This window comes from Sapajus apella, unplaced genomic scaffold (assembly GCF_009761245.1).
Source record: "Sapajus apella isolate SASKATOON/1434 unplaced genomic scaffold, GSC_monkey_1.0 scaffold13, whole genome shotgun sequence".
In the NCBI taxonomy this organism is placed as follows: Eukaryota; Metazoa; Chordata; class Mammalia; order Primates; family Cebidae; genus Sapajus; species Sapajus apella.
Window position 1 is genome coordinate 13,834,844 of NW_022436953.1, and position 14,580 is coordinate 13,849,423.

A 14,580-nucleotide genomic window follows, 5' to 3' on the forward strand; every position below is an offset into this window, starting at 1 on the left:
TGGGCTCAAATGATCCTCTAGCCTCAGCCTCCCAAGTAGCTGCGACTACAGGTGTACACCACATTCAGCTAATATTTTTTTTTTCATTTTTTTTAGAGATAGGGTCTCCTATGTTGCCCAGGCTGGTCTTGAACTCCTGGCCTCAAGTGATCCTCCCACCTCAGCCTCTCAAGTAGCTGGAATTACAGGTGAGAGCCACTGTACCTGGCCAGAGTTTTATTTAATTGTCCTTCTTGAGAGAAGAGTGGAAAATTACATGGGACAGGGGCTTTCAGAGCTGGCTATGAAAAGCAGTCATTCCTCTCTTTCTTTTCTTTTCCTTCCTTCCTTCCTTTCCTTCTTTTCTTTTCTTTTTTTTTCTTTTCTTTCTCCCTCCCCTCCCCTGCCCTCCCCTCCCTTTGCCTTCCCTTCCCCTTCCCCTTCCCCTTTGCCTCCCCTCCCCTTCCCTTCTCCCTTCCCCCTTCCCCCTTCCCTTTCCCTTCCCCCTTCCCCCTTCCCCCTCCCCTCCCCTTCCCTTCCCTTCCTTCCCCTCTCACATTCTTTTTACAGATGTATGTATCATGCATGTGCAAACTCATGTACCCCTGTCCTTTGGTAAGAAATCTATGTTTATGTATATATATTTTTTACTTATATAAATAATAATAATTGTTTATCTTTTCTGAGTGCTTCCCGAATGCCAAGTATTGTGCTAAGTATAGAGATCTGCTCATTTAACCCTCCAAACAACCCTGTAAGGCTAGTTTTATTGTTATTGTCAACTTACTTCTACAGATAAACTGCAATAGCTTCAGTAGCGGATGCAGAGACAGATAGAGTCATATCTGAATTGAAGCCAAACAAGACTGGGCATGGTGGCTCATGCCTGTAATCCCAACACTTTCGGAACCCAAGGCAGGATTGCTTGAGCTCAGGAGTTTGAGACCAGCCTGGCCGTGCAATGAAATCTCATCTCTGCTTAAAAAAAAAAAAGAAAAAAATGAGCCAGGTGTGGTTATAGGTGCCTGTGGTCCCAGCTACTCTGGAGGGTGAGGTGGAAAGATGGCTTGAGCCTGGGAGATAAGGCTACAGTGAGCTATGATCATGCCAGTGCACTCCGGCCTGGGCCACAGAGCAAGATCTTGTCTGAAACAAACAACAAAAAAGAAGCCGAACGAGATGGTTTGACTCTGGTATTCCTCCCATTCCTAACCACTACAATAACTGCCTCTCTTGGAAGATATGCTCATATCAGAAAGTCAGATAAACAGGTAGAGCTCACCACACTCCCCCAAGGAACTGCTGTTAGCTGATAACACTTCTATCAGTAGAATTTTTATACCAGTAAAATGTATACAAGTATATAAAAAGATATCCATGTAGTTAAGTGGGGTTTTTTTAATTTGGAATTTTGTTTTTATTTATTTATTTTAGAGACAAGGTCTCATTCTGTTGCTCAGGCTGGAGTGCAGTGGCACAATCACAGCTCACTGCAGCCTTGAACTCCTGGGCTCAAGCAATCCTCCCACCTCAGCCTCCCGAGTAGCCAGGACTATGCTCAGCTAATTATTTTTATTTTTGCAGAGACGGGTCTCACTATGTTGACCAGGCTGATCTCAAATTCCTGGCCTCAGGCAATCGTCTTACCCTGGCCTCCCAAAGCATTGGCATTACAGGCGTGAGCCACAGCTCCCAACTTAAGTGAGTTTTTTATTTTTCCTACAATAGTAGTGTCAGACATTTTGTCTCACTTAGTTTTTTCACTCTCCAATAATACATTTTGAACCAGATCTTTAAACTCCATTAAGTTGTTACCTCCCTTCTTAAAAGCCTTACACGGATGTTCTGTCTGCTGGAGCTAAGGATAAGAGGACATGATAAAGGTAAACCTTGGGATGAACTGCCATTTTGCATAATGTGCTGGCTACAACAGCGACTGGACAGGTTTGGACTCTCACTTGCCCAGGGGCTACCTTCAGATGGGGTGTTTGCTTGTTACTTCTGTCCTTTAGCTTAGGTAGCTTCAAGATACCAACCCACTAGCTGAGAAATGAATAGGTTCATTTCTCTAACAGAACAGAGGCCTTCAAAGAAAAGCTCTCCTGGCAGCCCCAGGTAATCCTGGAGATGGGGCTGAAGGAGCCTACGGGCTCCTTAGGTTTCTTAAGGATTGGACCCAGGACGCATTGCTCATTTTCTAGGGATGGCCACTGTTCTAGGTGCCAGACTCCTGAAAGCAGTTCATTTAATCTATACAGCCCTATCAGGTAGATCCTACAGATGAGAAACTGATGCTCAGAGATGTTAATAACTCACCCCGAATCACACGGTTCGTGAGGCATCCATCGAGCTGTATCTTTCTTACTTATACCTCCTGGAATCACACCAGAAGGTTGGAGCTGTTTGAAGTCTTTTAACTCCAGGCCCTTATTCCATATAAATGAAGCACAGCAGCCTAGGGCTCTCATAAAGTTGGCTGCAGGCCATGCAGCAGGTGTGAGGAACTGGCTGAGGTTCCCCAGTTTTTCAAACTATATTTGCTATAAAAGACCTCCAGGAAAGGGGTGGAATTGAATGGAGTAGATTCTGCATCCTGAAGCCCCAGAGGCATCAGAATAACCGTCATCCTGAAGAAGATTTGAGCACAGCTCAATGAAATTAAGCTGTATGTCAATATGAATCAAGGGCAGGGAATATAATCTATAGCTTCCCCCAAAGAGAAAAGCCCCAGCCTGCTGGTAGAGCTGGCCTTGGCAGGCGGTGGGAGGAATGGGGATACTGTTAGAGAACTGAGCCTTCATATACACCCACTCCCACCAGCTCTTCGTTTTTTACCAACAGGGATGTCTTTGATTCTAGACCCTCTAATTAAATCCCTCCACCCACAATCTCCCAAAGCCAAAAATATAGTCATCCATAAGTACACTTTTTCCCTAGTCCATTCTTCTCAGTTAAAAACAAACATCAAGGCCAGGCACCATTCCTCACGCCTGTAATCCCAGGGAGTCTGAGGCAGGCGGATCATGAGGTCAGGAGATCAAGACCATCCTGGCCAACATGGTGAAACTCCATCTCTACTAAAAAGACAAATTAGGCAGGCATGGTGGCAGGTGCCTGTAATCCCAGCTGCTTGGGAGGCTGAGGTAGGAGATCACTTGAACTTGGGAGGTGGAGGTTGCAGTGAGCCAAGATCATGCCATTGCACTTCAGCCTGGGCAACAAGAACAAACCTATGTCTCAAAAAAAAAAGAAAAAAAAAAGATTAGTCTGATGTGGTAGTGGGCACCTGTAATCCCAGCTACCTGGGAAGCTGAGGCACGAGAATCGCTTGAACTCAGGAGGTGGAGATTGCAGTGAGCCGAGATCGTGCCATTGCACTTCAGCCTGGGCAGCAAGAGTGAAACTCCGTCTCAAAAAAAAAAAAAAAAAAAGCATGCACACAATCAAAACCCTCTGCCCAAAGCGGTGTAAGCAAGGATGCTTCTCGCGTGACTTATTGTATTTGTGAAAAGTTAGAAACTTGCTAAATGTCCTTCAAGGGGAGATTCGAGTAAATAAATTGTGCCAAATCTGTACTGCAGTATAGTCTGAGCACCCCCCACCCCCAGAAAAGAATAAATTGCATCCGAAGATAATAAGGTCACCGAGACCTACTAGTAACTGCATCAAACCAAGCTGCGGAATAAGCACAATAAATAACCAAAAATTAGGAAAGAATACGGAAGGAGTATCACAACTTCATAAGGAAAAATTTGAAAAACATAGAAAAGTTGGCAGTAGAATCACCACTCCCTCCACCACCTATTTCTGAAAAAGAACCATTGTCAATATTTGATGTATTCCTCTCAGGACTCCTTGCTGGATGTGGTCCTGTCATAGAAAGTGGTAGTCAGAACACAAGGGAGTGTGACCAGGGCTGAATCGCATACAGCTTTCTCACTCCTGCCTGGGTGAGCCTCAGTCTCCAAATCTGTTACATGATAGTGACTCCACCCTTCCAGGGTTGTTGTATGGATTAAATGAGACCAAGTATGGAAAGCACCAGCCGGGTCTCTAGGAAATAAGATTAATATGCGACAGCTATTGTTCATTTCCCTTAATGTTTTAACACAATTGATTCTGAATGTTCTTTGGAGTCTTTAAAAACATCAGATGGAATGGCTAGTTTTGAATGGCTGGATTCTAGTTTCTTTTTCTTTTTTTTTTTTTTTAGAGACAGGGTTTCACCATGTTGGTCAGGCTGCTCTCGAACTCCCGACCTCAGGTGATCTGCCTGCCTCAGCCTCCCAAAGTGCTGGGATTACAGGCGTGAGCCACCACACCCGGCACGGATTCTAGTTTCTTTGCCATTCTCTTATGAGAAATGTTTGGGCTGCTTCCATTTTTACTTTCTTATAAATAGCTCTGTGATGAACACTGTTGTGAATATAGCTTTACCTCCCCCGCGTTTTGGAGATTTTCCTTAAGATCAGTTCCCAGAAGTGGAGTTACTAGGTCAAAGGGTAATAAACATTTTTAGACTTCATATACTTAATGCCTGATTGCACAAAGCAGGTGTTACTTACCTCTGCCCCACCCCACCTTTTTACCATTCCCAAAACCTCCCTGCCCCTCATCCTCCCTGGAAATGACACCTGGCTGCTTCCTACCTCCCACTCCCTGCGTTTCCGCCTCCCCTGTCTCCTTCAGCTGTAGAACCCTTCCCCCTCCCTCTGCCTGAGTAAATCCTCCCTGGTTTTCAGCCCTTACACACCTTTCCCCAGACCTTCCTGTGTTCAGGAATGAAATCTTGGGCTTCTCTCCCTTCCCTACTCCTCCCAGGAATTTCACGTATTCATTGGGCAAAACATCCTACTAGGGACAGGCTAAGGAATGTGGCTGCCGGAGCTTTAGGAGCTGACTCTCTGGAGAGAGGGAAACATAAATAACCAAATGTAACCACGAAAGATAGGGGCATTGACAAGTTCATAACAGAGAAGAGAGAAGGCAGGGTCAGCTTAACCTCATGCGCTTTGCTCTGCGAATGATACTTGTTGGTGTTGTGTGACTCTAAGCAAGTCACTTAGCCTCTATGAACCTGGGTGCCCTATCTGTACTCATCTCTTCACTGGGAAGCAGAGGTTAAATAAGTTATTCAGTTGAACTTGCTTAGCCAGAAGTATGCAGCAGGTGCTCAGTAAATGTTTGTTGATGGTGAGAGCTTCGTATAGACTTGTGGGTTAATACACGGACCGAGGCTGCACTGGGAGGGTGCAGGTGGCCAGAGGGCTCACTTATCTCAGGGGCCTGTTCTTCTCATTTGGGGACTAGGCTGCTGCATGCTCATTTCTCCCACCAAGAGGCAGGTTTCCTGCAGGGTCTGGTTGCTTGGGTCTGAAGTCCCTAGAGTCCAGAAGGACATGCCAGGCTGGTCTTGAACTCCTGACCTCATGATCTGCCCATCTTGACCTCCCAAAGTGCTGGGATTACAGGCATGAACCACAGCGCCCAGACATGTTTTTTCATTTATTTATTTATTTATTTATTTATTTATTAAAGGTGGGGTTTCTCCATGATGGCCAGGCTGGTCTTGAACTCCTGACCTCTCAGGAGATCCACCCACCTCGGCCTCCCAAAGTGCTAGGATTACAGGTGTGAGCCACCGCGCCCGGCATGTTTTTTCTTTTAATGAGTCTCTGTAAAATCGATTTTGGGAATGATAAAGGGATGGAATTGGGGGCGAGGGGGAGGTGACATGTGCTTACAAGGAAGTGAGTTTACTTGTGGATCGTCTTTGCCTCTGTGTGTTGAAGTGATAGGACAGAATGTGCACACTGCCTCCTTTTACATCATTTCTCTGGACATGCCACAAACTTCCTCCTGTTCAGGCTGCAAATCACTCTCCTTTAACAAGGAGAACTTTGCATGAGGCCCCAAGAACAGAGACCTCTGGGAGTGATGTCACCCAAGATTCGAGGAATGCCAAGGGCACCAGGCCGGGTGGTGCAGTTATTCATCCTGCCCATGGTCAAGGCAGGCTCAGAGCAGCCCCGTCCCTGCAACAGATGAAGCTCAAGGCCATGGTCAGGGTCAGGCTTGCCAAGTGTCTTTTGGTGGTGGGAATGGAGCAGGAACTATAACCCTCAAATTTCAGCAATTTAAAGCTGAGAGAATCGTTAGACACATCTAATTCAAACCTCTCCCCTCTTTTGGTAGACGGGAAATAGAGGCTCAGAAAGATTGAGAGACTTGCCCAAGCTTACACAGCTCATGGCACAAATGATAAAAGTTAGGACTTGAACCTTGTTCTCCTGATTCCTAGCACATTGCTCTTTCCGAACCCCACAGGTACAATTGATCAATCGCTAGCTCCTTCTAGGGTTACCTCTCAACCCACCTCACACCTATAAACACATAAATCATTATAATATTGACAATAAGCTACAATCTATTTTAAGTACCTGACATAAGCACCAGGCTAAATGCTTAGGATGTATTGTCTAATGCGAGCCTTTCAACACCTCCAGGAAGGTAAGCACTAGAATCCCTTGCTACTCAAAGTGTGGTCTGTGGACCAGTAGAATCGGCATGACCAGGGAGCTGGTTGGAAATACAGTCTCAGCCCCAGAATAGGAACCTGCATTTCAAAGGCTCCTTGAGATTTTATGCGCAATTTGGTTTGAGAAGTGCTGCCATTAAGATCCCACTTTAACGGATGGGAAACTGATGCTTAGAGAAGGGAAGGAACTCCCACCGCAGATCAAGTGGTGGAACTCCACTTGGGCAAAGCCCTTGCTCTGAACTCTTGAGATTTTGGAATTTTTTCCCCACTAGTTCTAGGCCAGGAAGGATAGGATTTCAGACCCCCAGGAGCAAGGAAGATACTGATGAAAAAGACTATCATGAGCATTTTACAAGGTGTTTTCCTGTCTATTATTTTGTTTCTACTTTATAACTTAATAATTATTCTAACTTAAGAAGAAAGTATAATTTGGAAGCACTTAAGCCATGTCTCCAAGGCTGGCTGCACTGCTGCTCATTTCTAGAGCCTTTTCCTTTACTCCAGAACCCACTTACGGTTTCCCCAGGCAGCCTTGGAGGCAGGAGAGACAACTGTAGGTGATGCATAGATAGAAGTTTCCCGTTTGAATTGTCATATATTTTACTTTGCACCACAAAAAAACAAAACCAAAAACAAAAAAATGAACTAGATTATCGAACCATAGTATTAGTGCCTAAGACAGAATAAGGGGTTTGGGACATTTTCTTTTCTTTTTTAGATGGAGTCTCGCTCTGTTGCCCAGGCTGGGGTGCAGTGGCAGGATCTTGGCTCACTACAACCTCCGCCTCCTGGGTTCAAGCAATTCTCCTGCCTCAGCCTCCTGAGTAGCTAGGATTACAGGCGGGCACCACCATGCATGGCTAATTTTTTTGTTTTTAGTAGAGACGGGGTTTCACCTGTTAGCCAGGCTGGTCTTGAATTCCTGACCTCATGATCTGCCAACCTTGGCCTCCCAAAGTGCTGAGATTTCAGGCATGAGCCACTTCCACCGCATTTTTTTTTCCTTTTAATGAGTCTTTGTAAAGTCGATTTTGGGAATGATAAAGGAGGTGATAATACAATTGCAAAATCCATGAGGGTGGTAAGAGACTGGAGTCTGGGAAATGTCTCCAGACACCACAGTAGAGAAAAGGAGAGAAAGGAAAGGAAGCCAGCCAGAGGCTCTCTACCCAGAGGCTATTTATATTTAATGTTTAGTGTTCTCCCAGTGGCCCACCCAGGGTCTTAGTATGGAGTAAATACGATGTTCACTCAATGGCACAGACTCCGAATTTAACAAATAAAGACCTTAAAAAAAATAAAAAAAGAAAAGAAAAAAGAGGCCAGCACAGTGGCTCAAGCCTGTAATCCCGGCACTTCCAGAAGGCAAGGCGGGAGGACCGCTTGAGGTCATGAGTTTGAGACCAGCGTAGGCAACATAGGGAGACTTCATGTCTACAAAAAAACTGAAAAATTAGTGGAGCTGTGGTCCCAGCTACTCAGGAGGATGAGATGAGAGGACTGCTTGAATCTGGGAGGCTGCAGTGAGCCACGATCACACCACTGCACTCCAGCCTGGGCAATAGAATAAGACCCTGTCTCAAAAGAAGAAAAGGAAAAGACCAAGTTTTACTAACTGTCTGTAAATAGACAGAATCTCTAGGGCAAAACAAAAGAGAAGACAAGTATTCTCCTAAACTCCTCCCACCCCAGCCGACTTCCTGTAAGCTTTTAAGGTTGCCTGAGCACCATCCATATTGGAGTCAAACCAAGGAAAGGAAGTGCTGCCTGGGAAGGCCGAAGCTGGGGAATAAAATCCTACTCCCATGCTCCAGGGATGGCCAGTGGCTGCTCTAGTGAGAAGGAAGTCCTGTATCTCTTTGCTTTCAGGTGTTTGCACTCTTCCATGTCTTCCTTTCTCTAATCTCTAATGCTGTCCAGCACACTTCGAAGCAGCATTTTTTTTTTTTTTTTTTTTTTTTTTAGATGGAGTCTTGTATAGTCGCCGGGACTGGAGTGCACTGGCGTGATCTCTGCTCACTGCAACCTCCACCTCCCAGGTTCAAGGGATTCTCCTGCCTCAGCCTCCTGAGTAGCTGGGATTACAGGTGCCCACCACCACGCCTGGCTGATTTTTTGTATTTTTAGTAGAGATGGGGTTTCACCATGTTGGACAGGTTGGTCTTGAACTCCTGACCTCGTGATACACCCACCTCGGCCTCCCAAAGTGCTGGGATTAGAGGTGTGAGCCACCGCACCCAGCCAGCACTTTTATTATTATTATTTATATATATATTTTTTAAGAGATGTGGTCTTACTCTGTCATCCAGGCTGGAGAGCAGCGGCGTGATCATGGCTCACTGCAGCCTCAAACTCCTGAGCTCAAGCGATCCTCCTGCCTCAGCCTCCCACATGGCTGGGACTGTAGGCACATACCATCGTGCCAAGCTACCAACTCTTTTTTGTAGGACTTTTGAACTTTGAGTAAATGAACATTCTCTGCTGTACCCCAGTGTCATTCCAGGATCACAAGTAAAGGGATTTGGAAAATAAGCAAAAAGTCGTCTAAGAATCTGGAAAACAGGCATTGTAAGGAGCAAAGACTGTTACTTTAGAAAACAGAAAGTTTTTCTAAAGTGAGGAAAGTGAAAAGTGAGGAAGGGATAAGATCACCATCTTTAACATTTCAAAGAGGGTCTAGATTTACACTGCATTTTTCCAGACCTGAAAGCAAAAGGTAAAAGACACACAGAAGTCAGTTTCAGCTACGTGACCTTGGCCAACTGTAAAACAAGGACAATGGATAGTACTTACATCACAGGGCAGTTGTGAGGATTAAGTGCTAAGGACATACCTAGCATCTCGTAAAATCCTGGATATACTTGTTTCCTTTCTTGGCCTCATTCAAAAATGTCTCAGGAGGCAGTCAGCTCCCCCTCTGGAAAATTTCAAGGTAGAATGAGAATTCCTTACTGCCAAAATTCTGAGCTGTGGTGCTGCCCATGACTTTTCATAAAGGAAAATACTGGCTCACGTGGAGCCCTCGCCATGCCCCAGGCACGCAAAGAAGGGCTTTACGTAGGTACTTCATTTAATCTTCTCATCAGCCTTATGAGGTAGGTACTTTTATTACCCTATTTTTTTTTTTTTTTTCAGATGAGAGAATCATTGCTCACAGAGGTGAAGTAACTTTTCCAAGGTCACGCAATCAGTAAGTGGCAGACAAAGACTGAAATCCAAGTGGTTACCCTCCAAGTCTCTGCTCTTGATAACTGGAGAAATTCTTTATCAAATCTAAAATCCTCTTCTAGACCTGTCTTCTCTAATAGTCCAGGCTTTATTGATTTTTCTCTTCTCTCAAACTTCAGCTGTCAGTATAAAAATCAAGGCATTTAGCAGTTATTATTGTGTGAACAGCTTCTTGTCTCTCCTGTCTTACTGTAAGTGGGTCTAGGGATTTTTATTCTTTAAATATCCCCCTGTACTCAGTAGATCTTTGGGAGAACAGGCTCACAGGCTTCTAATAATTCTTTCTTTGACTGCCAGCTGAATTAGACAGAAGGTAAGTCCTGCTACCGTGTCATGCCTAACCCCATCTTTATTTCCTGTGCTGCTAGAGAACAGTCTTTTCTTGGCTGGAACAAATACTACAGCCTGCTCAACTAGCTAATATTTATTGAGTTCTTAATATGTTCCAAGGATTGCTCTAAGTATTTTATATGTATTAACTCACCGAATCTTAAGTACCCTATGAGCTAAGTCCTATTTTTATCCCCATTTTACAAAAGAGGAAACAATGTACCAGTGCATCAGCATTTGACTGAGTAAATGAATGACTGCTTTGCTGATGGATAATATTATTAGCAACAATCCTACAAATATGATGTTATGTTTGCATCATGCATTACAGCGTTATATACATTATGTCATTGTCAGTCATCATTAGCAGATAGGCACGAACATCCCTATTTTATAGAAGAGGAACCCATGGCTCCAGGAGGGTGAGTGATTCTCAACAGTCACACGGCATGTATTGTCTGTATCCTTCAGAAAACTCAGTAAACAATGTATTGGTTCCATTCCAGGATCAGGGGGCAAGAGAGATGAGAGGGCCTCAATTAACAGAAAAGGTACTAGATAAATAAATAGATAAAACCTAGTAATAGCAGAGATTTGATCGGAGTCCAGATCTTTGATTCCTAGTCTAGTGCTCTTTCATTTGTGTCAGGTGGCGGGAAGCAAGTCTTAGGTTCAGATCTGGCAGCTGCTTTGATTTAGGATCTTAAGCCAGAAGCAGCAGTGCCCAAAACAGAAAGCATCATTCTCACTTCTTGGCATTGCCCACATTTTCAACAATGAGCATACCTTCCTTTCATAATCAAAAACAAACAAATAAATAGAGCAAAATGCATCCTTGAGTGGGCTAGGGCTTGTAGAGGGATTCTTGGGTTTGCTCCGGAATGTCTCTGGGCCCCTGCATTTGTGGGCATTCCGACCCATCCCCACAAGCCACCTGGCCCACCTTATGGGCTGGGGAGGGCTTGATGGGTGGAGGGAAGCAGAGCTGAGGAGCTGGGAAGGACTGCCAGAAGGTCCCATTGAGGCTACATGAGTGGAACCAGACACAGGAGTTTCCAGGATTCTGCAGACCTGTGAACCCCCTGAATTGTAAGCTGCATGTTGTGTGTGTAGTTTCCAAGGAGAGGGCCCATCACTTTTGCAGAGGGGCACCCCATGACCTTTCAATAGGTAACCCCGGATTGTAATGATGACCCAAGACATGAGGGTTACGATGACTGGTCAAACGAGGGCCGAGAACCTTGAAAAACTTCTTGCCCCTCTGAAAATAACTGGTGAGGGGTGAGACTAATGAATAGGACAATGTCCTGCCTCATGGACTCACAATATTAATTTAGATTTTGCTTTTTTCCCTGAGCCCATTCTCACCCCTATTCCAAAGTATTTGGCAGACAGGCAAGAGATGAGTTGCTCCACTAAGCCATTCCAGTCTCAGACACTCTCTTCCTCCTAGACCTCTGGCTGATGGACGCCAAGTCCTGCGTCTATGGACTGTGCATGCCCAGTTTTCTATTTTGCCTTTTACCCAGTGTCTTAGGGCCCTGATTTGTGCTGTTACCAACTTTTCCCCAGGTGCCTCCTAAAAGCTGGCCACTCTCAGGTCTCGGCAAGCACTGAATTACATTCCACCAACACTGATTCAGCCCTCAGCATGTGAGGGTGTTGTGAAGGAGACACAGATGGTCAGATAAAGCCCCTAAGTCTAGCCTGGGAGACTGCAGGCTAATAGCAAGACAGATAACACTCACGTGCCAGGCTGGGGGCGGGGGAAGGGAAGTGAGAAGCCCTAGGAGGGCAACAGCTAACACGCTGGGGGATTAAGGGGTGGCATCCTGAGTGTGGACAGTAGCTCCAGAGCTGTGTGGAGAAGGATTGCTTTACAAAGAATGGTGGGGCGGGGAGGGGTGATGAGTAGGAAAGTGAGAAACATTAAAGGTGGGTTGTGGCCTATTGGGCAGAGCGAGGACCTCAGTGTTCCACTAAGGAATTTGGACTTTATCAAGACAGTGCGTAGGTGGCATTGAAAGTTTTTGAGCAGAGGAGGTGGGCTCTGTGCTTAGATGTAAGCTTAAGACCACTTTGCAGAGGATGAGAGAGCAAAGAGGGGAGGCTGGGATACAGGATGCTACTGGAGGGTCCAGTGGGGATGGGGGGATAAGGGGACCCTTCACAGTCACAGGCAGGACGAGCTACAGAGTTTGTGGGGGCCAGTGCAAAAGGAAAATGCAGGATCTCTGGCCCAAAATTATTAACAATTTAGTAACAACAGAGCATTAAAACAAGTAGGGGTCCCTTCTAAGTACGGGACCATGTTTGGCTGCACAGGTCACATACCTGTAAAGCCAGCCTTGGCAGTGGGACTAAACAGGATGGGTCAGAGAAGAGCTCTGGGAAGCAGGGCCCCAGGACTTAGTGATCTGTCGGACGTGGGAAGTGAGGAAGCAGTCCAGCTGACAGGTGACCTTCCTACACCGGGTGCCAGGCCACCCTTCTGCTTTCTGGGCACCCTCCTTGGTGTGACCAACTCTAGCTTATTAACACGAATAAACGTCACCCACTCTTCCTTTTCCTGCTACCCTCACCCCAGACCTGCTCCTGTAGAGCAGGTACACCATGGCTCATGACTGTAATCCCAGCACTTTAGGAGGCCAAGGTGGGAGGATTACTTAAGGCCAGGAGTTTGAGATCACCCTGGCCAACATAGTGAAACCCTGTCTCTTAAACACACACACACACACACACACACACACACACACACACAAAATTCTCTGGTGTCAGTCTCCAGTTCTCTCTCCCCATCCCACCGCTTCTAGCATCTCACTTCCTCAATGCGCTCCCATTCCTATGGCCTCCCCATAGCTGCTGTCACTGCCAAGTTCTAGCAGGCCCTTATCAGCTCAGGTCTAGATTACACACGAAATCCTCCCATCCATCCCCCTGACTCCAGTCTGGACCCCACACCCACTCTCAAATAAAACACCCATCCTGCACAGAGCCGCCTTAGAGACGTTCCCAAATGCTAACCAGATCTGGTCACTGAGTAAGGTCCCTTGCTGGGGACTGCCCCGCCAAAGACTAAGATCCAAATAACTCAAACAACACAAAGCCCTCTGTTGCCTAACCCTGCTTAATCTGCTAATAAATGCCAGAAGAGCCTCAGTCTCCCACATTCCTCCGGTACACACCATGCTGGGTTTTTGTGTTTTCTGTTTTCTTTACCTCAAGCAGATTCCTCTGCCTGGAATCTCCCCTCCTGCTTCGAAGCCTGGCTTACCTCAATTCATTCCTCGGAGTTGGCCTCAGCTCTCACCTCCTCTGGGAGGCCTTCTCCAGCCCACACCCCACCCTGCGAACCCGCTGGCCCCTCTTCCCCACGACTACAGGCCCTCCCCTCCCCTCTAGGCTGGGGGCAGCTGGGGCGGAGTGCAAGCCCTACTCACCGTGGTGCCAAACAAAGCCTGCCCCACGTGGTACTCCGTGTACGTGTGTCTCTGGGCTGAGATGTCTGTGGGCGGAAGGAGCTGGTAACAGACAGAACATGCTGGAGGAAGAGCAGGTTGCAGGGAAAGCTGGTACAGATAACCCCAAAGAGAATGAAGGCCCCCGCATCACGTCTTCACCAAGACCCCACTGGCAAGGCGAGGACAACGCCTTTGGATGAATGCACCTGTGACCCAGAGGCAATCCCGGCTGTCCTGATGTCTGATTTGATTGCATCTGATTTCGGAATTGGATTTCTGCTTCCTTCTAAAAACCTCATTCTCTTATGTCAGTTGTCAACAAGCCCCTGTCTAGTGCGGGAAGGCTGTTTTCCATCATGCAGTCTCAGCCAGGCTAACAATAAAATGGTTGGCAGTGAGTTTGGGGGCAGAAACCTGTTTCCATCCACGTGTCCCCGCAGCTGGAGGAACTCTGGCACAGAGCTGACCCTCAATAAATGCTTGCTTAATGGGTGAATTGTGTCTGCTTCCCCAGGAACAGGGGTGGGAGGCCTGAAGCCCCTGGGGACCAGTGGGGGCAGACAGCCTGGGATTAAACTTGATCCACAGATAATCCCCCAAATCCAGAAGCCACCTGGACAACAGTTGGCTGAACTGAGCTCCGTCGTGGGATACATGCTGATGCTACTGCTGAGTTTGCCACGGGTTTCCCCGTACCAGAAAACGGCTCCTCAAAATACAATTTATTATTCTAATTATTATTGGAGAGTGACAGAGAAAAGGGCTGTCAATCCATTGAGGGCAGAATCCATTTAGGGAGATTAAATCATTTTTCTCACCGCACCCCAAATCCCGTTTTCACTTTTAGAAACTTTATTATGAAAAAAATTTCAAACATACAGAAAACTGGAGAAAACAGTATAACGAATCCGGCCACCCATCACCCATCCTCAGCGATGACCAACCCGCGTCCGACCTCTGGAGTCATCTATACCCCACCCCTCGAAGCAAATCTCCGACGTCCTTCCCTTACACGCGCAGCCCTAGGGAATCCGTTGCGGA